The sequence below is a fragment of the Bactrocera tryoni genome, unplaced genomic scaffold, assembly GCF_016617805.1.
Source record: "Bactrocera tryoni isolate S06 unplaced genomic scaffold, CSIRO_BtryS06_freeze2 scaffold_120, whole genome shotgun sequence".
NCBI lineage: Eukaryota > Metazoa > Arthropoda > Insecta > Diptera > Tephritidae > Bactrocera > Bactrocera tryoni.
This window is the reverse complement of record NW_024395835.1, coordinates 220,176-245,766: the sequence shown is the minus strand read 5'-3', so window position 1 is coordinate 245,766 and position 25,591 is coordinate 220,176.

Here is a 25,591-nt window from a genome sequence, read left to right as displayed (position 1 = left end):
TATAGGTGACACATTTTAACAATTTTTCTTGTTTTGTTTACAGCTTTTTATAAACTTTTTATGACAACCAATACATATACATATAGCTAAATATATGTATGCATTTTTCAGTGATTAAGATGTATGTATTTATCATTAACTCTCAATTTGAACACCTCAAAGAGTTGAGTGTATTCGCTTATACCTACATACATTCTGTATTGCTGAGACCTCTTACTATAAAACTCAGTAGAAACTGGGTAAACAAAGTAAAGAACGACGTATCCATAGAAATTCATTTCTATTTACACATAGCTGTACACACAGAGCCCCACAATTCTGCACTTGAAGCGCAACTCCTTATATGCAATATTTATGACACAAGTGGCAGCAACACAAACAACGCTGATAGAATGCTGTGAAAATCCAAATAACAGCCGCAACAAATTGCCACAACCAGCACTAATGACTGCCATAATGTTCGCGTGTGAAAATAAAAATAGATTAAAGTATGACAATGGAAAAATTCTCGCCAAGAAATGTTGAAAATACTAAAAGCTTCGGTTGTGTACTTATGATGCAGAAAACAGCTGACATGAGAGCATATGGAGAGTTATAATATTGTGTCATATCTTATTTCATTCTTAAATTTGTTTTCTTTTAGTATCACTAGACTGTATTGCTATTAAATGTTTTATGGATTTTTTATCGATTAGATCTTTCAAATTTTGGCCGCCGTTGAGTCCAATTTTCGATGACTCGCTCGAACATTTTGACTAGAAACTGGCGAATGGCACATGTGATGTTTTGCTCCAAGAATGAATCGAAGCAGGTTTGTCCGCATAGACTTTAGATTTTACATATCCGCACAGCAATCTAAGAGTGTGATAGACACGATCTTGGTAGCCAATCGAACGGCCTGAAACGTGAAATTATGTCTCAATAAATCCACTAATTGAAGCGATGAATGGGAAATGGCACCGTCTTGTAGAAACCAAATGCTTCAATTTCAGACATCAAATAGTCGGTTAATATGGTTTGATTACGGTCGCTATTGACAGTTACGTTTTCACCGGCATCATTTTGGAAGAAATGTGGACCTATTATTCCACCGGCCAACAAACCAATCAAACCGTTGTTTTTTCTGGATTGTATGGCGCTCTTAAATCTCTTCAAGTTGCTCTTTATCCCAAATGCACAAATTGTAGTTGTTTACATACCCATTAAGCCAGAAATTGGCCTCATCACTAAACATAATCTGGATCGAAATCGTCGGATCTTCTTGGAACTTTTCAAGAGAACATAGATCGAAGCGATATTGTTTGAGAAGGTTGAGCGGTTTCAGCTCTTGCTTTCATTTTAAGATATCGACGTAAAAGGTCGTTCCATACGTCAGACCAAGTTGCTGCGAACGGCGCCGACTCTTCACTGCCTACGTGCACACTCTCAGTTATGGCTGCTATGTTTTCTTCATTGCGTGCTGGACGTGAACAATTTGGTCACATGTTATCCAATATTGAATGCTTAGTGTCAAAATTGGTGACGGCGATGCGTAAAGTACGTTCAATTATGTTGACCATAAGTTGAACGATATTTCGGTGGAGTTCTCCAAAATATCTAGTATATAGATACAAATCTATGCATAAAATATTTTCTATAATTATAGCATTGATCCCGTTAAACGCTACTTGCACTTTAAAAAAAGAAAACGTTATTTTTGAATGCACTGTAAATCCATTGAAGAGAATAATAGCAGGCTTGAGCAGTTTCTCCTTTCATAGATGAAGGTACGGTGGTTTAGATTGCGTTCGAAAGCAATAATCAAGGTGAAATCACTCTAAAAGGTATGGAAATGCTCATTGCTGCTAATAATATATGCATATTTTATAAGGTTAAGTGTAAGGAAAGCACTACAAGCACTTCGTAAATGCACTACCTTCTCATGGGTTGAGGTTGAATTTGAAAAAAAATAAATATGACTTGCGGTTATAAATAGCTGAAACTTACTACCGAAAATTTAATTTTTTATGCAGAGAAGGCAGCATGCTCAAATTTGATTATTTTTTCTGAAAAAGAAATGTTTCCGGAATTTTGTATGAGTTGTGGTGTTTTGTGCGCAGTTTTTACATATTGAGACTTATGTATCTGTTTAAAATTAATTTTTTACGACGGAAATTGAAAATTTCTTTCAAAAGAAGTATTTTTTTCACGCATTTCGTTTTGTTTTTTATATTTCGGACACAAAAGTGAATACGGGCAACAAAATCAGTTTATTTCTCTACAAAACGTCGCTGTACAAGTGATTTGCTCTATTTGCAGTTACTTGCAAACATTATAAAAACAACTATGGGTATATATATAAAATCCGCTTTTATATCTACACTGTGAATGCTACCAGCATATAATTCACCTTATACTGTTTCCATGGGACTATCTATTACGGTGAAAAAGCCGTTTTATCGCATCTGTGATTACTTAGAATTGTACAAACTGTTGAAAGGTTACTTTGATTTAGAGATAAGTTACTTTATTTTCAGACAAATAACATTATCTCGAAAGTCAGATTCAGTGATGGTAAATAAATTTTCTCACCCAAACATCATTTGTATTTAATATAAAATGTTTTTCAGAGAATTATTTTTTCAATAATTTTTCTTTTTGATTTTGGAATAAAAAAACAAAACTTACTTCTTCAAAACACTATGAACATTATGTAAAAAAGTTCTTAGAAACCCAATTTTGACGATAATAGTAGCCGACACCATTAGAAATGTGATAGTTAAATTTTAGCATCAGAAAAGCACAAAGCAGATTGCTGGAGTTCTCGATAACAAGAAATTCCTTAATCTGTAAGTAATTTGGACCTTAAACCTCTTTGCGCAATTAAAAAAAAATAAAGTTTATCAATAATAAAAATGACTTACTACCAAACATGGACAGGGTTTTGTGGAGCAGTAAATTTCCTACAAAGCTATAATTTTTTCGAATTATGCTAATTTGTATCAATTTTTTTTTCAGGCACAAAGATATACTGGCATGAATAAAACCTATTCTGTAATTTTCAATGAGATAACTCAAATGTTGGCCGATATATCCAGGCGGTACCTCGTCCATCGTCCAATTCTCTCACCGACTCCTATAAAATCCTCCCATCTCCCCAGCTCGGATATAAAAAATGTTGTATCTGGTGTAATTAGTTATTGATTTATTGCGATTTTAGGTGGTTTGAACAGTACCGTTATATGGCGAGTCTTCCTCCGATTTCATTCGAAGAGTATCGATATTTTGTTCCTCAGATACTCGTTCATTCATTATGTTTTGATATTTAGTAAGACTTTAACATTTTGTAAACTTGTATACATTTATTCTTACACCATTATTATTATTTTGCCAAAACAGAAAAATTGAAATTTTTTTGATACTCATATATCACTTTCTGCAATTGCCCTCTGCAGCAACATAATAATTAACAAATACCAAATATTATGTTTAAAAAGCAATCAACACTTTCTAGGTAAGACAATTTAAAGCACTTTACAAACAATAAAATAACACACACGCACACAATCATATACTTCCATGCGGAAAGGGTCTTTCAATATTGCTCATTTGCATTTTCTACAATAGCAACACAATCAAATTCATTCTTAAACTATTTCTGTTTCTCCGCCTCTACTTCTAACTTTTTTCTCCCGCAAGTGTGTACTTCCTTCGATATAAACCTTTTGTTTCTTACCATCGTTATTGTACTTGTCACTGTTGGATTCAAGTCCTCCCTTTATTGATTTCAATATATGTAAATGTATTGTGCGTATTATCAAAAGCTTTAAATCATGTTAGATCAATTTGTACGGTATATTGTAACAACAAAAATAACAATACTGGTTACTTTTAAAATTTACTCACACTCAACTAATATTTTTACACTAAGGGCATGTACAGGAGGTTGGAAAAACAACAAATATTTTTTTCGCTTGGTATTCTATGGCCTTACAACTTTCATTTTTTCAGCATACGAGTATTCTATGGTTTCGGAATTTAAATACTCTATGGAAAGATATTTTTCAAATTTTTCATAAACTAACCGTTTGACGATATAAACAGTTTAAGTTTGATTACTTTAGTAAATTCTTTTTTTTATTTTATAACCTAATAAAAAAAGTCACCATAAATTTCAAAACCATAGTTTTTTAGAAAATTTACCATGTGTGTGAAAGCTTTTGATATTTAACGTCTGCATAAAATATATATTCTGTTTGAAATTTAGTCTCAAGAGTTTTTTTTTTAATAAATGTTGTAGTTCTTGTAGACATGTTAATATCTTTGAATGGTTTCCCTTCCATTTCTGTCACTGAACTATGTACTTCCACTTCAGAAGTTGCTGCTGTGATAAACACGTACGCTCTGCAAGAATTCATGTTCTTTGTGGAACACATATCTAGAAATGATCACCTGTGTAAAATTCCGTTTTAAAAGTTATATACACATTTTTTTAATGTAATGCTGCAGTAAAAATTATGTGAAAATATGCAGCTTGATTATGAACAATATGATATCAATTTAAGGTTTAATATTCATTTAAAGGAAAAGTGTTTCATTAGCACCATTTCTATTTATTAGCATCATCTTCATTTGACCACTTCTTCGATTGCTCTTGTTGTCGTAATTTTTACTATCTGGTACTCCATTTATAAATTGCGCTGAGTTTACAATTTTTCTAACTTTGTTTTGCTTCCAAGATTCTTTTATATATAACACTTCTTTTGGTGTTTACCTAAGTAAATGTTCTCACTGTATTTATATTGTTCTGTCCTTTGTACAATCGGTTTTAGCTTTGAAAGCTTATGAACTCTGATGATTTGTGTTTGAATGAAGTTTCGTTGTTATTATTTAATTTATATTAATTTTATATTTTGTTCCTGAATTCGTAATGCATTTATGTTGTTTTCACTGTGATTCCGCTGCCTTTTAGCTGACACTTAGCAGCTCCTCACTTAAAAGTCTTTTTGTTTTGAATCAACGACGTATATGAATGGGTGCCTATAGATATATTTGTTTTAGGCTTTAGTCTAAGTATGAAGTAAACGCACAAACAAAACGTTCTGGCTCTAAAAATTGGCTGTACTTCTAAATGTTACGTATACGCCCGGAATAAATGATGGTAATAATATTGTTTTTTCTTCTCTAACAATAGGACAAAAATAATCATAAATTTAAAAAGTTACATAAAATTAGATATATAATTATATTCTTGTTGTCTCGTCAAACAAGATTAGTAAAATATTCCGTTTTATCACTTTTATACTTAAGATTTCACATATTCATTAATTACGTTATTTAAGTAAATTTTTATTTTGAGAAAATGTATATGCATAAAACGATATTAAACTGTTTTCACGATACATAAATATAGACACTTACAAATAGCTAAGCATTTTAAAATCCATCATGTTTACATAAGAGAAGTTTGCTATGCGTATGTTTAGTTGCTTTTTCCTTCCGATGGGGTGCAATTTAAAGTTTTTAATTTTTCAAGTTTTATTTCAAATAAATAGGTTGTTTGTGTCTGAAGTACGAATGGCACAGCTTTTTCTTCTTTTTTGGGATTTCGAGCAAACTTTTTACATATGCCCTTTTTAAATAGGTAATTTTGTTGCTCTATTGACAATAAGTGAACTTTTTGCAGACCTTCAATGTGTGTCATAAAATCTGAGCAGACCATTGATAATTTATATCGTTTTATAAGCGGTTGGTAAAACACTTAATTCATTTTCTCCCTTTAAATTGAATTAGAATTCGTAGGAGTGGAACCAAAAAGTTTATGTAAAATGTGATTATTTTTTTTTAATTATAAATTTTTTCTTCTTTTTTTTAATGGAGAGTTAGTATCGTTCAAATTTTATGATATGCCTATTGAACTCGGCTTATGTTTATAAATTGCTTAAATTTTCTAATTTACCTAGTAAATTTTATAATATAAGTGTGAAAACTAGTAGCCAAAGAAAAATTCAAAGAATAGCTTATATTAAATTTGGAGACAACATACAGCGCCCTGCATTCTGTAACTGAAGTTATCGTCAGCAGGCGGCAGAAATAAACACTTACAAATTTCTGCATAAAACCCACTATGGCTACGGTAATTGGTCATAAATCAAACACAGGTATACTAATATTAGAACTCCATTAAAAAAATCTCTTGAGGCAATTTGTGCCTTAATGGCTTCATTCCAAGTCGCAGCACTAATTTTTTAACAATTTTTACTTTTGACACTTAAGAGCAGGCTTGAGAATATTTATGACTCTTCCACGTTGGAACGTCGTAATGGAACTGTAAGAAATATCTACAACGCCGTCTTTTGAGGATATGAAGGTGCTGCATTTGCATGCAGGCGAAGCACATAAAAACGCTTAGAAGTAGGCAAGATATGCCTCTTGAAGCAAATAAATGCAATTTCAATCATGAATACTGGTTCAGGTTACACAAGTATACGAACTACACATTCTTAACTTATACGAACATACATCTGCACTTGATTGTCATCATACCACATACAGTTTAAAGCGCATTAGCACAATTTGTAATCCTTGATGCGCATGAACTAATTTTGCTGAGTGGCATGCTTTCAATTATGCGAATAATAAAAGTCACTTTAAATCATCAGACCAGCTACGCGTTGCAGCAACGTATGGTATAGAATATGTATATGTAAAAGATGGTAAAAGCACGTTGAAAGAATATGTAACGAGAAAGAACAGTACATTTAAACTTAAGTGGCTTTTTGTCGAGCAATTTAAAGTCTGAAACAGTTTTCAAGGTAGTCACAAATGAGGTAATTCATGACAACTACTATCTTAAAAGGTACTGTAATAGTGAGAAAGTGCTGAAACTCTAAGCTCTTTGCGAGGGAGTATAACCCCCAGCAGCTCTTTTCAACTCCAATAGAAAAAAATTACGAAAAAAGTGGTAAACTCAGAAGGTACTAAGTTCTGTTACTTAAAGTAAATGTAATATATAGTGAAAAACCAGGACGCAATATACGAATATCTAAAACCTTTAGCCTAACCCAAAGCATACTTTCATGTAGCAAAGACGTAAATTATTACTCTCTTTGACATTTTTTCTTAATTTTTCGTTCTTTTCAGTTTGAAAGAAAATTTTTGTTAGTGTGTGTTACAATTTGTCGACAAGCAATACAGGCAAATTCAATCGAACAAGTAAAGAAGGGCTAAGTTCAAGTGCAAGGGAACATTTTATACTCTTGCAACTTGAAGAAATAAATGCGAGGGAAATACCAGTGGATCGGAATCCAAGCAATTTTTTATATATAGTGCATATAATATATATAACTCATACACTGACCGACATATTCAGCATTAGATTTATCAGAAAAAAAAAACGAAATATATGTAGTATATGGGAGTGGGAGCTAGTATCAACCCGATTTTATCTATTTTTGGTCATACCAGCTACTATAAATGTGGGAACGACAGACGAACGCAAGACAAATGCGACACTGCAAACTTAACGAACAGATTAACTAAAAGACGAAGATAAGAATAAAACGGACTGTAGCGCGTACTTCGTAAGTGGTCAGTCGTTATACGGTCATCAAACCTATAAGACCATATTTAATATCATCGGTCGTTTTATGGTCATCAAACCTGAAAGACCTACTATTTTAGCATCATCTAAAATATTTTATCATAAACCATTGCTTCAAATAAACCTAATTTAATAATTTAAAATAAACCTATGTAATTTAATTATAAACCTACATTTGGGGGCTCAGCCGTGAAAATATAAGCCAACCGGAAAATTTTAAAACATTTGTGTTGCACCAACAACGCGTTTTCTTACGTAAAAAGTGATCTACAACAACAAGTGTTCAGTGGCGCAACTGTACAAGAACAATTTTTTTTCTTGCTCGCGAAACTTCTACGAGCAGCAGCATCAGCATTATGAGTGCGAATATGAACGCAGCAGTTGTAGCAGAGTGCCGCAGCTATTGTTAGTCGAAACACCAGCAGAGCAGTTTACGTCAGCCACAACAGCAGCAACAGCATAGCCGTTGTAATTTGAAATTTTGCTGAAGGAAGAGGAGTAGACGCTGAAGAAGGAAAACTATTCGAAGACGAAAAGAAGCTGAAGAAGTAAAACTATTCGAAGACGAGAAGGAGTTGAAGAAGGAGAAGTAAGATAGAAAGCCAAACGAAGAAGAAAAAAATAAGTTAACGACGAAGAAGACGGAAAATCTAATAAGAAGAAGTTAAGGTAAAGTAACGTTAAGCCAAACGAAGAAGAAGAAGATAAGTTAAAGACGAAAGAGGCGGAAAATCTAATAAGAGAAAGTTAAGGTAAAGTAATTGAACAAAGGCATACGTAAATTTGTAAGAACCCGAAATACGATATAAGCTAAGAGTGTAACACGTTAATGTAAAAAATTTCATTGTAGAAATTAAGCTAGACAAAAAAGTGAGACAAAGTGAATGTTAAAGAATATCAAAATCTAATTGGAAAATCTTTTTGTACAATTAATGCATGTATGTACATAACTGAATGAAACGAAATGAAATTTTGTAAAATGCAATGTACATGTGTAATATCCGATTGATGTAAATTTCCAAAATATTTGTATTTTAAATTGAAAATTGAAAAACTGTGAACTCATCCATTCTCATTAATAACGTTTGAATTTGTGTATAATTTATGAGAACTAAACTTTACTGTATTCATACATTTTGTTCAAATTGTCAGTTGACCTACTAAATAATTTTGATGTAATTCTAAAAATATTCTAACAAAATACTTACGCTGTCTTAAACTAAGATATATTTTTAAATTACTTTATACGTATTTTATATAGTTGATTAATATATATTTTAATATTGTAAACATGGATGCAGACGCTATTTTAAAAATTACAGTGACGACTTTAAAAGACAAACTAAGAGAACTGGGACTAGGAGTAAGTGGACGGAAACATGAACTGAGGGAAAGACTTCTCCAACATTTAGGCCTGATTGACGACGGTGACGATGACGAAAATGAAGAGAGCGATTTTCAGTCCAATCATTTCATCTGCACCTAAAGGTAGTGCACATTTCACGCTTAAAGATATTGAAGAAAGCCTTTCTACTTTTGATGGAACAGATATGTCTGATATACAGAAATGGATCGAACAAATAGAAGAAAATGCAGAAATAGTAAATTGGAATGATGTACAAAAATTCGTTTATACAAAACAGTTATTGAGGGGTGCTGCAAAAATGTATGTGGGTAGTAAAACCGGGTTGCGCTATTGGAATTCTTTAAAATTAGCACTAACTAATGAATTCGGAAATAAGTTATCAGCAGCCGATGTGCATAAGATGTTAGGGAAAAGACAGAAGAAGCCATGTGAATCGTAGCGTGAATACCTATATGCTTTGATGGAGATAGGCAAATCAATTCACTTGGATGAAGAAAGTTTGTTGGAGTATTTTATAGATGGCATTCCGGGATCTAAGTATAGTAAAGCTATTCTCTACCAAGCTAAAACTGTGACAGAACTAAAAGAACAGTTAGTAGTTTACGAAAAAATCAAGCAGGAACCAAAAGTTGAAAATTTGAAGAAAGCGATTGAATAAAACAGGAGAATTCGTTGCCATTAAGAATCGATAAAAGATGTTATAAATGTGGTGAACCTTCGCAAATAGCTAGAGATTGTCCGTTTTATTAAAAATTTCGCATTAATCGCAAAACCTTTATCAGACTTAATGAAGAAAGACGCATAATTTAAATTGGGTGACAAACACTTAATTTCGTTCAAACAACTGAAGACAGCTCTTATTCAGGCCCCAGTTCTCGAACTATTTAACCCTAAAGCAACGATAGAGATTCATACAGTCGCATCAATGTACGGTTACGGAGCAATTCTTCTCCAAAAGAACTCCGAAGATCAACAGTTTCACCCAGTTCAATTCATGAGCCGCAAAACAAAACCTGCAGAACAGAAATATCATTCATTTGAGCTTCATTAAGGCATAGACTTAAAGAGGCGCAATTGAGAGATATGTGGACAAAAACCGTTCGAAAGATTTTTGAAGAAAAGAGCTACGAAGATTTTTACATCCATAACGATATACTGTATAAAGACCCAGATTTACAACTGATTGCGGTGCCATCACAGATGGAGAAAGAGATAATTGAGGTTGCACAGCGTCAAGGACATTTTTCAGTGAAGAAAACAAAGGACTGCTTAGAGAAGGATTTTTACATTCCTCAACTAGAAAAGAAAGTTACGGAAATTGTAAATAGTTGCATTGCCTGCATTGTCGTCAATTCGAAATGTGGTAAAAAAGATGGCTTTTTAGCACCCATTGATAAAGAGGATAAGCCTTTGTTGACATTCCATATAGATCATGTTGGTCCTCTCACGGCGACACGAAAGCAGTATAATTATATACTTGTAGTTGTGGATGCATTTTCGAAATTTGTGTGACTTTATCCCACCAAAGATACGGGCACTGATGCAGTGATCGATCGATTGACGAAGCAAGAAACCACGTTTGGCAATCCAAGAAGAATCATTACAGACAAAGGTTCAGCATTTACATCGCACGCCTTTGAAAATTATTGCACAAATAATCATATTCAGCATTTACTCATTACTACTGGAGTACCAAGGGGAAATGGCCAAGTGGAGCGTATACATAAGATAATAATTCCCATGCTAGCAAAGCTTTCGAAAGATAATCCAGATCAGTGGCATAAATTTATTGGCAAAGTTCAACAATACATAAATAACTCTCCTCCGAGAAGCACAAAGATAGCACCATTCAAATTGTTAACCGGATGTGACATGAGACTTTCGGATTTACCACGATTAGATGAAATTATGGAAACGGAAGCTATTAAATTGTTCGAGATAGATCGAAACGAAGCACGACAAATAGCCAAACAAAACATTTCGGCTATTCAAAAAGAAAATCGTAGAAATTATAACCGAAAACGCAAAGAAAATCGAAACTATAAAGTGAATGATCTAGTAGCTATAAAACGTACTCAATTTGGACCAAATCTGAAATTGAAAAGAAAATACTTTGGACCGTACAAAATCATCGAAAAGTTATCACATGGACGTTATAAAGTACAAAAGCTGGATGAAGTTGAAGGACCAAATTTGACCTCAACCGTGACCGAGTACATCAAACCATGGAGCTCAGATTTCAAACCTATAAGACCATATTTAATGTCATCGGTCGTTTTATGGTCATCAAACCTGAAAGACGTACTATTTTAGCATCATCTAAAATATTTTATCATAAACCATTGCTTCAAATAAACTAAATTTAATAATTTAAAATAAACCTATGTAATTTAATTATAAACCTACATAAATATGCCACATATTCCAAAAATATTCCCTGGGTTTCATTAAAGTGCCGCATACAATCATCAATCATGTGGAGTAAAATCAGAGCCGGATGTTCGAAAATCCTGATATTAGTTACATATATGGAAGCTAGGTTGGCTTTGACCAATTGCACCTATCTTAAATACACTGTTATGAGTAAAACTTGCTCTGAAATTTCCATTGAGATAACTCAAATATTGGCCGTTAAAGTCAATTTTGGTTACCGGGTTCCACATATTCGGTACCTACGGGCTTGAGCAGCTTTTGTTAGATTGGTATAATTTTTGGTCGTGAGCTGGCATACTTTATAGGAATTGAAATAATAATGGCGATTGTTGTACATACCGTATCTTATGAAAACTTCTATCGACAGTATGAAAATGGATGAAATCGGAGGATAATAACGCCCAATTCCCATATTACGGTACTGTTAAAAACTACTTAAAGCGTAATAAGTCTATAATTTAATTCGCCAGAGACAGGCTCTATGAAAATTGGACGATTGGCGTTGCACCGTTCACTTTTTGGTGAAATCCCATATCTCGGTACCCGATTTCGACAAAATTTAGTTCGTGGCATTCTTCTTACATTCTTCTGTTTCATTGTGAAAATGGACCAAATCGGACAACAACCACGACCACTTCCCATATAGCATAATTTAAAATTCTAATGTCGGTCAGTGTGTAATTTGTATAACAGAAATTAAGTGATAATCCTTTTCTTATAATGATATGGGTTCGATTGGACCAATACTTCCCTTAGCTTCCATATACCTAATATAAAGATTTTCCGGGTGCCTTTGGACCGCATATATCGGTCAATGTGTGAGTTATCCCAATGAAAATAAGAGAACAGCCCATATGTAACTAATATCAGGATATACAGCGCGTAGCTAGGGAACATACATATAAATGAATGAAATGTTAAGGCTGCGAACATTTGTAAAATTTTAACCGGGACACTCACCTAACAACGACATTGTTCAGATTTTAACAGAAAGGAATGTAATTGATAACATGATGAATCATAATTTATCATCATTATAAGCTAAAAAAATTTGTAATTCAAAAATGCATTGAAATATGTATATATTTCCTTACATAATTCATGAAATGACACCATGAGGAATCAAACAGCATAAAAAGTTCCCGTCGGCATTTTCATATCTATGTATGTACAATCAACATTTTTTTCTCAAATCAGGTACAAAGTTATATAGTTTTAAAATTATACTCTGGATCCGCCCTTATCTCCACTTAAGTGGTTGTTGTAACTGTGACTGTTACACCATACATCAAATGTATGTTTATCATATACTAGTACATCATGACGTATGAGCAACTCAGAATTTATAAGGTTGTTGTATGAAAGAAAATGCGACTTGAAAATTTGTAATATTTGAAGTACATAAATATATGATCAGCATTACGTGCTCAGTTCATTTAGCAGTATCCGTCTGTCTGTATATATTCAAACTAGTCCTACAGTTTTTGAAAAAACGCTCTCTTTGTTACGCTCTTTTCTCCCCAATAACCCGTACATTGGCTGAAACCACCGATATGGAATCACTATACCAAATAGTTAAAATAAAAATGTTTGCATGGAAAACTCTTTCATTTGATGAGATATTTTCAAAAAATTTGATGTGGAGTATCAACCTGCTTCTGGAGAAAATAGTTCGAGCCGCAGAACCAAATAGAGAAGGTACCATCTTCTATAAGAGTGTACAGCTGCTGGCGTATGCCGATGATATTGATATCATCGGCCTCAACACCCGCGCCGTTAGTTCTGCTTTCTCCAGACTGGACAAGGAAGCAATGCAAATGGGTCTGACAGTGAAAGAGGGCAAGACGAAATATCTCCTGTCATCAAACAAACAGTCGTTGCACTCGCGACTTGGCTCTCACGTCACTGTTGCCAGTCATAGCTTTAAAGTTGTACGAGTGGATAATTTCGTCTATCTTGGAACCAGTGTAAACAACACCAACAATGTCAGCCTAGAAATCCAACGCAGGATAACTCTTGCCAACAGGTGCTACTTCGGACTGAGTAGGCAATTGAGAAGCAAAGTCCTCTCTCGACAAACAAAAACCAAACTCTATAAGTCACTCATAATTCCCGTCCTGCTATATGGTGCAGAGTCTTGGACGATGTCAACAACGGATGAGTCGACGACGACATCGACATAGTTCAGCTAATTAAAAGACGCGGCTACGATGGCTAGGTCATGTTGTCCGGATGGATGAAAACACGCCAGCTCTGAAGGTTTTCGGCGCAGTACCCGCCGGGGGAAGCAGAGGAAGAGGAAGACCTCCACTCCATTGGAAGGACCAGGTGGAGAAGGACCTGGCTTCGCTTTGAATAACAAATTGGCGCCACATAGCAAAAAGAAGAAACGACTGGCGCGCTGTTGTTAACTCGGTTATAATCGCGTAAGCGGTGTCTACGCCAATTAAGAAGAAGAAGAGTGTTGTAGGATTTGGAAGAGTTTTTTTTTTGAAAATTTGTCGAAAAACTCACGAAGGATCAATGCAGTACGCGACGGTGCATCATTGTGGTTCAAAACCAAGAGTTGTCGGCTCATAATTCTAGCCTCCTTTCAGAGTAACTTCGCGCAAACAACGCATAACACTTAAATAGGTTAAAGTCGAAAGCGAAGTGAGTTGCAGTTGTCCTTTTGGTCGCCTTTTCTTTTCTTTTGTGTGTGGAATCAGCTGGTGTGATGTGGTTGGTTGGTATGTAGGGTGGAATGTAAGCTTTGGTGGTTTGTGACGTGGGTATGATGAAAGTGCGTGTCAATGTTGTGAAGTTAATGTGGTGTGATCGTGTGGTGTGTGTGTGGATGCCTGGGGGAGGATGCTCATTTGTACAATATGTAAAAATAAAAATAGATTAAACTATCGTTATAGAGAAATTCTCGCGAAGGAATATTGAAAATACTAAAAGTTGACGTGAAAGCAAGCATTTGTCTGTTGCAAATAATTTACCACAATTGCAGTTGCCTGAAAATACCCAGCGTGCTTGTGGCGGTGAATTCTTGTTGTCAGCATGTTATTTTCTGATATTTCCATACAACACATAAGAGACACATCTTAATAATAGTATCTCCGCTTTTTCGACTATCCCCAACAATAGTGCTCAACAATTATAATAATATTAAAGGATAAAATTTTATATTTCTAGTAATGTGTTAGAGATGTTGCTATAATTTTCATTTTTCTTTATCTTTTCTCACATTTCTCCTTCATTTTTGCAGTTCTAACAAACACTTTATGGACTATATAATGTGCAATGAGACGAAGTCTAAGAGTTCATGGCAGTTTTATTGCAAATGGCAGTTCTTACTACCATGAAGTTTAGAAAGTAACAAATAATGAAACGTTTCAAACGTTTCATATTTTTGTAATTTGCAAGGATTTAAGCTTTTAGGGCTTGTAAGTTATATGGAGTTTAGGGCAAGTTTTCACCCGATTTTACCCAGTCTTATCGCAAATACTTGCATATACCGTTTTAAGAAAAACACGCTCTCTCAATTTTATTAAGGAAACTCAGATGTTGACCGATATATGTATGTATGCGTTATAAAGTACTTGGAAGATATTCATGTGAGAGGTTGGTGAGGCTATAGTCCGATTTCGTCCATTTTCTTAGTGTAACATAAAAATCTCAAAGGAATATCAAGTACCAAGATGTTTGAAACCAGGCGGGCGAGGAGTTTATCATTCGATCTCATCCATTTTCACACTGTCGGTAGAAGTTTTTATAATATTTTCGTTAGGCGAATTTTGTTGCTGCGGCTTTAGTGGTTTTAAAGATATGGATATTAAACTTATTGGAAATGTGGGGCCCGTCCACTTTTTCGAATTTTTTTGCTTGCAGGTGCGCTGTGCTATTGTGATCCCCTGTACCAAATTAGAGTTTTACCTTTTTCAAAAACAGTCAGTTTCTTACAAAATTTGTCAAAGGAAATATGTTTTGAAGTCCTTGGAAACGAGATTTGCATTTTTCTTTTCATTTTCTTTACTGCTAAAATTAAGTGAGTCTTGGAAAGCACCAACCGTCCTATGTCCTATGATGACTGGTAAATTCGTTGGCATAAGTGTATCGCAGCGGAAGCCGATTACTTTGAAGGAAATAAAATGAACAAAATTCACCTTTCAATTTGATCACAGCATTCCTTGGAGTCATTTCCAACTTTGTGATTTCTATTAATTAGATTATAACTACATATTATGTATTAATGAGATATAGCATTTTCGTGAAGCTACTTGTTATAGTTTAAAAAAAAATGGATCATAAAGCATTTCGTGTGTTAAGAAAGTATTGCCTTTTGTGGAAAAATACTGTTGAATTTGGGCTCTGCACTAGGTAGATTAACCGTTGAAAAGAGACTTGCTAAGTTGAAAAGAGGCGAAATAAGCACCTGGAACAATGAAGACAGTGGAAGCCTTAAAGAGGCAAAAGCTCTGTGCAAAGTGTGTGCTTCGCAAGTTCATAATACAACACAAACAACGAATTGCTGACTCAGAGGAGTGTTTGAGTGCTCTTTACAATAGAAACATGGCTCCATCATTTTACACTGGACTCCAATCGACAGTCATTCTAGTGGACTGCACATGATGAACAGGTTCTTACAGAGCTGCGATAATAAACGTCTCGATCGCTGCTAAATTCAAAGTGGTATAGGGAGAACCGCGTCCTCCATCGCGCTATTTATAGGCACGCTCCCGCCGTCCAGCCCCGGTACCGCGGCAAACCCTAGGTCCCGCAATTTTTAAATCTGTAATATCTTCGAAAATATTAATTTAAATCAAATGCTTTAAAGGGCCGTATAGATCTATATTCAATCCACAATGTATTTAAGGCATTTAAGAAACAAAGATTAATGCTGTATTGGTTAAATGAAATTTGAAAACTAGCCATTATTTGTCGTAAAAAGTAAATGACAAAAAAATGTTATTGTGCGATATTCTTACAAGATAAACATATACCATCGTGGAGCTTTCTGTAGACATTTTCAATTGGTACAATACTTAGTATATTATTTTGATAAATGTTATAGGGTTCAGCTTGCGTTTGCAATGTAGGCGGAAAAAATTTAATTACTTACGACATCAAATTAGAAGGCTAAAAAACAATAGTATTTCTTTACTATTTAATGGATGTTATTATACATACACACCCTCCTCTTCAATAACTCTATCTATTAAAAAAAAACCGCATCAAAATCAATTTCGTAGTTTTAAAGATTTAAGCATACAAAAAGACATAGGGACAGAAAAATCGACTTTCTCTTATACAACTAAAACAGATAAAACCAAAAACGTAAATTATACAAAAACATACAGCTTCTCCAAGAGTAATATGATAGCAACTTAAGCTAAAATATTCATTTAAAGGCAAAGTAATTCACTAGCAATTGTAACTTTTATATTTTCAACTTTAAAATAATCGCATTATTTATTCAATCAAAGTACAGCGAAACCCCCCAGTTACCTTTTTTATTCACACTGTTTTTCCACTTCGTTGCCAATTCACATAATTTTTATTTGCATAGCTGATTATTAGCATTATTGTCATTAAACCATTTCTGCGATTGCACTTGCTTTCATTTTTTTATAATCTGATTCTTTATTCATAAATTGTGTTCATTTCTCTATTGCTCCCAACACTGTTTTTGTTGGCGTTTACTGCAGTCAATTTTCTCAGCATACTTAAATTGATTTCTCTTTGTTCAAAGAATTTCAATAGGTCTTAACTGTTGAGTCCTTGGACAACTTATAAACACTTAAGCTTGATAATGTTTGTACTACGACATGTTGTTATTATTTTACTACAACTTTATATCACATAATTACTTGTATGTTTATTGTCGGGAATAACAGCCAAACTATGCTCATGGTGTGTTGTCAAAAATAATCGTGGATGCAAACGTATCATTCGGTAATTTGTTATTCATTTTATTATTTCCATTTTATTGGGCTACTATTTTTATTCTTGCGAAAAGAATAGAAAATTTTAACATGAAGTATGGCAAGAAGGATTTTCAGTCCGCACTTTTGGATATGGACAAAATATTTTTGACAAAATGCAAGTAAAATTTTCATTGAAGTCTTCACTGCAGTCTATTATCGCGAAGCGAAGTCTATTATCTTGAAGCGCGTTCGTTCGCATTATTGGGAATCCTTAGCCAAAAGCTTAATGCAACTTAGCTCAAACAATTTCAAAAATTCTATTCAAGTTAGATTGGAATAAGAGAGGATTCAACAATGCTTTTGTTTCTGTGAAATATGTTTTGATAGTTGTTTCTCTTTGAAAATACCTTAAATATATTATTTTTGGTTCCTAATGGATTTGTTTTATACCATATATATGTATATATGTATAAGAAGTACACGAAAGGTACATTTAAATGTTTTTACCAGAAAATTAGTTTTAGTGATCAAACAAATAAGCACTTAACTGCAAGAAAATGACTGGAAATTAAAGTATACATACTATGTAAAATTTTTCTCCAAAAGTATATTTTAAAAGACTTATAGTTCTTCCTCACATTACTTTCAAAAATTCTTGCAGAGGGACACGAACAAACACATCCAGATGTTGTGTAAACTGCTTCTATTGCGTTACTAAAACTTCTAAATTAATATTATACTTGTTTTAACAAACGTCTACTGCAACACACTACATATAGTATGTACATATGTTTATATAATAATAAAAAAACCACTTGAACCTAGGTATATTCAGTATCGTTTCGCAGTCAGCTCAATAGTCACGCATGATTTGGTCGACAAAAGAATTGCTGAAACATTACGAGATTATCAAGCGTCATTGAATAAGTACTAATGTAAACGGTTAACATTCGTTCTTTGAAGAACACTAACACTTAGACGGACACACCTGCCAGCATGCATTAAATTTGCAAATACATTTCTCCATTTAAAAGCAGAGGTCGAAACAAGCACACTCTTCGTCTCTGAACTTAAATAATAATACATAAAGGAAGTGCCTTTACTACTTCTTTGATTGATCGACATGACGAATATGTAACTACTTTTAAAGGAACATAAAACACTGAACACAAAACAAAACCTCAGCCATAAAAATCGACATGAAAAGAACTTCCCAGTCATACTCAACATGTAAGTAAGGCCTAAACAAGAAAAAACGTTAACTTCGGTTGCACCGAGGCTAATATACCGTTTACAAGTGCTTTCTTTTAGTAACTATGTGTTCAGTTTATACGGCAGCTATATGCTATAGTAATCCGATCTGAACAATTTTTTCGGAGATTTTATTATTATCTTAAGCAGTAATCCATGTCAAATTTCGTGAAGACACCACGTCAAATGCGAAAATTTTCCATACAAGCCCTTGATTCCGATCGTTCGGTTTGTATGACAGCTATATGTTATAGTGAGCCGATCTGTACAATTTTTTCGAAGATTACATAGTTGCCTTAGAAAATAATCATTACCAAATTTCGTGAATACATCTTGTCAAATGTGAAAGTTTTTCTTACAAGAACTTGATTCCGATCAATTCTTCGGAGATTACATTGTTGCCTTAGAAAATAATCTTTACCAAATTTCGTGAATATATCTTGTCAAATGTGAAAGTTTTTCCTACAAGAACTTGATTCCGATCCTTCAGTTTGTAGTGGTCCGATATCGGCCGTTCCGACAAATGAGCAGCTTCTTGAAGAGAAAATGACGTTTGTAAAATTTCAAAACGATATCTCAAAAACTGAGAGACTTGTTCGTATATGTACAGACAGACGGACATGTCTAAATTGACTCAGCTTAACATACTGATCATTTATATATATACTTTATAGGGTCTCCGACGCATTATGATGATGTTTTCATTTCAATTCAGCTGACTTTGTCGTTGTACCTAGCAACGATTAAAAACCCTCCTTTTTCAAAACTTGGCTGTGACTCGGAATGTTACATATACGCCCTGGGTCTGTTGAGGTAATAATAGTGTTTCCTCCAAAAATTACAAGTAAAAACCAGAGGTTTGTCCAATCCTCAAAGCACTTAAAAGGCAACTTTTTGTAGAGGAGCTAAACAACACCTTCGTAGCAGTTTTTTGCAGGAATACGATGGCTGCGGCAACATTATTTTATTGCTTTTGGCCAAGTAGTCTCACACGGAACGACGGTGGCGCACCAGCGTTATCATGGTACAATAGCCAAAAAAGCCACATCTTCCTCTGTGAACACTTTGTGCGCCAAATAAACGTTGCTTTTGTTGATGCCACAGTCAACGTTCTAAATGTTGTTTTTCACCAAAAATTTTGTACAAATATGTTCCAAAATTTTTTTGGACTAAGCAGAAGAAGAACCAAAACGCGTGAAAGAAAAACAACGTTAAAATTTAAGAAAACATTTAGAATAAAAATTATGCATTATTTCTCACTGCTTTATAGTTATGCAGAAAGATTTGTAAAGAGTGATGCATTTCTAGGTTTCTTAATTTTTAACACTTTTCGGCATTTAGCTTTTGAAGATTATCGCTTTCAAATGTTGGTCGCGGCTACATCTCAGATGATCTATCCGATGAGTTCAATTTTCAATGACTCGTTCCGGTATTTCGAGATTGCGAGATTGTCCGCATAGACTAACGTTTAATACCACATGCTGCTGTGAACGGCGCCAAATCGACTCTCCACGGTCTTCGTGAATAATCTTAGTTACTGCTGCTAAATTTTTCTCACTGTTTGCTGAAGAAATGGGTATATTCGATTCGAATATCATCCAATAATGACTGCTGGGTTTCAATATCGGTGGTGGTGTTGTGAATAGTATGTACAGCTCTTCACAGAACGTGAATTTTCGTTAGTCTTTATAAAACGAAATAACACGACTCGGGCGTAGTCTGTGCACTTAATAAATATGTGCACTCTTTATTTCAGATACATATTTTGACTACAACTTTCTTAACAGACATAATTCTTTCAATAAAACGAATCTATTATTCTGATCGTATTTATTCAATAGATAAATTGGAATCCTATGTTATAAGCCCACCTTACCAACAGCTACAATAGATTCGGTTTATCAAAAACAAATTCACAAATTATACACCTAAATTTGAAATAAAAGTTTCTTACAGGGTCCGACACTCGAAGTGTAACCAATTAAAAAAGCCATAAATTTGGTTATAAAAATCATTTTTATTTATTTAAAAATACAGAATGTGTGAAAATAATCATAAATTCAGGACTAATTAACCTTTGCTCGATGTGACCACCTTTTGCCTTAACTATGACCTTGAGACGGTCAAAAAACGAATCTCAAGCTGCTCGAATGTGACTTGCCGGTATTTTGGCCCACTCACGGACAATGGCTTTCTTCATTATCTCGAGACTGATGTATTTTTTACTTCGGCCTTTGCTCTCCAAAATGGCCCAGAGAGAATAATCCATTGGATTCGCATCTGGTGAATTCGAGAGCTGTTGAGTGGTCGTAATGACGTTCGGAACGTTATTTTTCAGCCTTTCTTGGTTCACTCGCGTTTTGTGAGATGGTGCTGAGTCTTGTTGAAACGTCCATGGTTTGCAACCGTAATGTTTGTTTGCCCACGGCTTCAAAGCAGCCTTCAGAACACTTTCCTGGTAATATGTCGTATTTACTTTGACGCCAGGCTCGATGAAAACAATTGGAGAGCGCCCATCTGCGGTGACAACGGCCCAAACCATTATTTGCGGCGGGTGCTGCCTCCTGGTGGCCAACCGATGACTTAGATTCTCGTATGAACGATCGGTCAAGTAAAGCCTATCGTTTTGAGAGTTTACGAATTGCTGAATTGGAAAAATTTTTTCGTCAGAAAACACAATGTTCGGAATTTGACCGCTTTCAGCAAAGCGAAGGAACTGCTTCGCTCTCTCAAGCCTTACTTGTTGTTGCTCTTCGGTGTGAGATCATGGGCCTTTTGGAATTTGTAAGGCTTGACCTTGAGCTCATTTTTCAATATGCGTCGGATGCTGTGGTCGGATATTTTCAGTTCTTTAGCCGTTTGATTTGTAAGGTAGTAACGAGTGATGGAGCGATAAAAGAAACTTTATTCACATTAAGGTGGTTGAGCTTACGAACAATTGCTGGCTGTGAATTTCCAGCTAAATATAAAGCAATCACACTTTTACGTTTGAATTCCATCGTTGATCACTTTTTTTTGCGTTCACTTTTGGCAAAACGCTTTTCCACACTTGTGAACAATACTCCGAACTGTCATTCAGCAAATTTATAAACAGCTGATTCCAGTGCGACAGCTGTGCGAACGGTTTGAACACTCGAGTGCCGGATCCTGTTGTAATACAAGTAACTGACAAGCATCAGTAATGTGTTTTATGTAGTTACCCTTCCATAATATTTAAAATGTTATTTTGACTTAAAAAAATGTACTATATACACTTGATTTCTCCGCCAACTTACAAAGTTTTCCAACATATGCAAAAAGGTCGCTTTTGCCTTAGGAGCAGCTCTCGTTTACTTCAATTTAAATTACACGAAATAACTGTAGAAGCAAATTTTAAATTTCAACCAGTGATATATTACTCGTCAAAAATATTTCACTATGGTGAAGATATCACACAAAACAAATTAATCCCAATTCAATCGACACCATTTAACCGAATAAAATGTTCAATTGACCGTAAGGCAAACCCAACTTAACAGCCGGGCATCCAACTGCCAAATCTTCATGGTCCACATCAACGACAAAAAAGACGTAGTATTAAAACCAATAATACAACAAAAAAGTAGATGTAAAACTAGAATTCAAAACCTGGTCGCATATTTGACCTGACAATTTGTACACCAAATTTTTTATTATTGACACAAAAAGGAAAAACATAAAAATTTGTTTTCGTATTTTTTGCAACTACTTTTACTGTTTAATACTATTTGCTGTTGTTGTTGGCAGTGGAAACTTCCTGAGCTTCGCCACCTTTTTAATTTGTAGTGGATCCTGTAGAAGTTGTAGTTGTTGTTACTAAATCGTAGATTTTTTTATTTCATTGATGTTGTATTATTATCGCTAACAGGAAAGGAACATACAACCAACCAACCAATAACCCAACCACTGCACAAATTATTCATAAACAACCATTACATTAACTTAAATTGACAGTTTGGTGTGGTTTTAGGTCTCATGGAATCATCGGTCCGTAATACCTCTCACATGTTGACCGACATTTCTGGCAAAAACAGCCATATGCACTGGGGAATGGAAGGCTTGAGCACTTTTGATGAATTTAGACTCGGTTTCACCTTATTTCACACTTTATCAAAGGGTGTCAATATGGCTTACTGGAACTCTGTTCAAATTTGGGTAATATAGATTGAATGGTTTACATTGTTGCTTTAGAAAATAACCTTTGCCAACTTTCGTGAAAATACATAGTGAAATGTGAAAGTTTTCCATACAAGAACTTGATTCCGATCGCTCAGTTTGTATGGCAGCTATATGTTATAGTGGTCCGATATCGGCAGTTCCTACAAATGAGCAGCTTGTTGAAGAGAAAATGACGTTCGCAAAATATATCATAAAAACTGAGGGACTAGTTCGTATATATACAGACAGACGGACAGACAGACGGGCATTCGACTCAGCTCGACATACTGATTATTTATATACATATATACTTTATAGGGTGTCCAACCTTTCCGTCTGGGTGTTACAAACTTTGTGACAAACTTAATATACCCTGTTCAGGGTATAAAAATGTAAATATTCCGACGTGAAAAATCGCAAGGAAGAAATGAGAAATGACAGCAAAAAGTGTGTGATGGTATGTAGCTAGTCTTTTTGTCTTTTTATTGCAAAACGAAAAACGACATTCTATGCCAACTTTTGAGTACATATACATACACGCCCAACCTTCAAATTTCAAATAATGTCACTGAATAGTGACACGGCTAATTTGCACATCTTGGTGGGTAAGTGGTAAGTACAAGGTTTAGTTAAGGTAATTGAAATTTCTGGCATAGTTTCAGGTATCAAAAGCGTGAACCATTTCCCTTTGCGTTCATTTAAATCCCTTGGTCTGATAAATAATGGAGTGAAGTGGAAGTGAATGTATTAGCTGTAATTAGCAAATGTTTGATGGTATTCACTTAAGCGTTTCATTTACAGTTTTGGAAAGAAATACATTGCTTGTTAGTCACTTGCTTATGTTCACTATTTGATTGATTTCACATTTTTTTCTTTATCAGCTTTGTCAAAATTGGTAAGCATTTTGGTATCCCTTGGTTCTTTCTTCATTTTTTAAAACAAATTAAAATAATTATGTACGTTGTCAGAAATGTCATTTGATATATTATTTGGATCTATACCACTCTTGTTTTTTTTTTTTGTTCGTTTTTTTAAGTAGGGGGAAGCATCAAAAGCTGAAGTGCGAAACTTTAATCCGCTAAACCCAACCTACTCCCAACTCCAGACTCTTCCACGGGACCACCTGATTAGGTATTACTTCGTGGGAGTGATAAGCATTTAAGTCTCCTCTATAGCACGGACTGATAGACAGACGCCTATTCTGCTCTATATATCTAAGTTTTGTCAAGATTGAAGCTGCCGTTTCGCTGAAACCTTTCCAGTTTTCTAAGTGTCGTCAAATTTTCCACCGTAAAACTACCACCGAGTGTAGTTTTAAGTTTTTCCCTTGCACTTAAAAAGCGAGGGCAATAAAAGAATACATGCTCAGAGTCTTCAAAGCACTCTGAACACGTCGGACAATTCGGACTAATGTCGTGCTGTAATCTGTGCAGGTGGCTTCTAAAGCACCCATGCCCACTTAGTATTTGGGTTAGGTGGAAATCCAGCTCCCCGTGTCGTCTATCGATCCAAGAATGGATGTCCGTCCTTTGAGTAAGGTTTGCCACCGCTGCTGCCATATCGTTAAGCTTTTCATTCTCTCTTCTCTTTTGGCTCCTATAGATGGCTCTGGTAAATTGTATACTCTTTCGTATTCGTCACCCTGGATGTCAATGGGCATCATACTGGCTATTACTTCAGCAGCATCACTTGAAATTGTTCGGAAAGCACTGATAACTCTTAGTGCCGACAGCCGATGCACTGTGTTTATTTGTCGGGCAATATGCTTTGATGCCTAGCGCCTGGATCCATATTAGAGCCGCATATAACATAACTGATCTCATTGCCTTTGCGAGTAATAAACGCCGGTTGGAACGCACGCAGCCTTTATTTTCCATCATTCTAGATAAGGCATTCAGGATTTTTTTCGCTTTACTTACAGTGTATTCTAGGTGATCCTTAAATTTGAGCCTTGAGTCTAAAGAGGTCGATATGAAGATGGTTCCTCCGGAGGCTTTTTTGGTTTAGGAAGTAGAACCAATCGCTGGACTTTCCATGGGTCGGGAAATATTCCTTCTTTTAAGCATGCATTGTACATTTTTACGAATAGTTTTGGTTTCAGTATCATGGCTTCCTTTAGGTCTCTGACTTTCCATGGGTCGGGAAATATTCCTTCTTTTAAGCATGCATTGAACAATTTTACGAATAATTTTGGTTTCAGTATCATGGCTTCCTTTAGGGCTCTGTTTGGAATGCCATCTAATCCAGGCGCTTTGCTGCTTTTAATTTTTCCGGCTATGGCCAATATTTCTTCTTCACTAACTAGCAGTGGTGGCTCTATGACTTCGGATCGAGGCTTAGCATAAGAAATACTGTCGTGTTTTGGAAACAAAGTTTCGACGACATTTCTCATGAATAATGCACTTTTGGGTTGTTGTGCCTTGTTTTTGAATTTTGACATACATATTTTATATGCTGTTCCCCATGGGTCTTCGTTTGCTTCCTCACAGAGTTTTTCAAAACACTTCTTTTTACTGCGACCAATGGCTGACTTCAGAAGCTTCTTTTGACTTTTAAATATATTCCTAAGGCTGCTTTCATTTTCTTCACTCTGATTACGTTGTAGGCGGCGTCTAGCTGAGTTGCAGAGTTTTCTGAGCCCAGCTATTTCTTCATTCCACCAATACACTGGCCTTCGGTGGTTGTGGTTTGCTGTCCTACGCATGGTTGCGTCGCAAGCTGTGGACAATTTTTTTCGCACTGTGGATACCAAGTGCATGGCGTCTTCGCCTTGTATATTTTCTGAACTCCAGACCATCTCAAAAAGTTCGGCATCAAAGTCTTTTTGTTTCCAAGTTCGTTTTTGGCATGTGTTCCTGCTGCGGCGTTCCATCC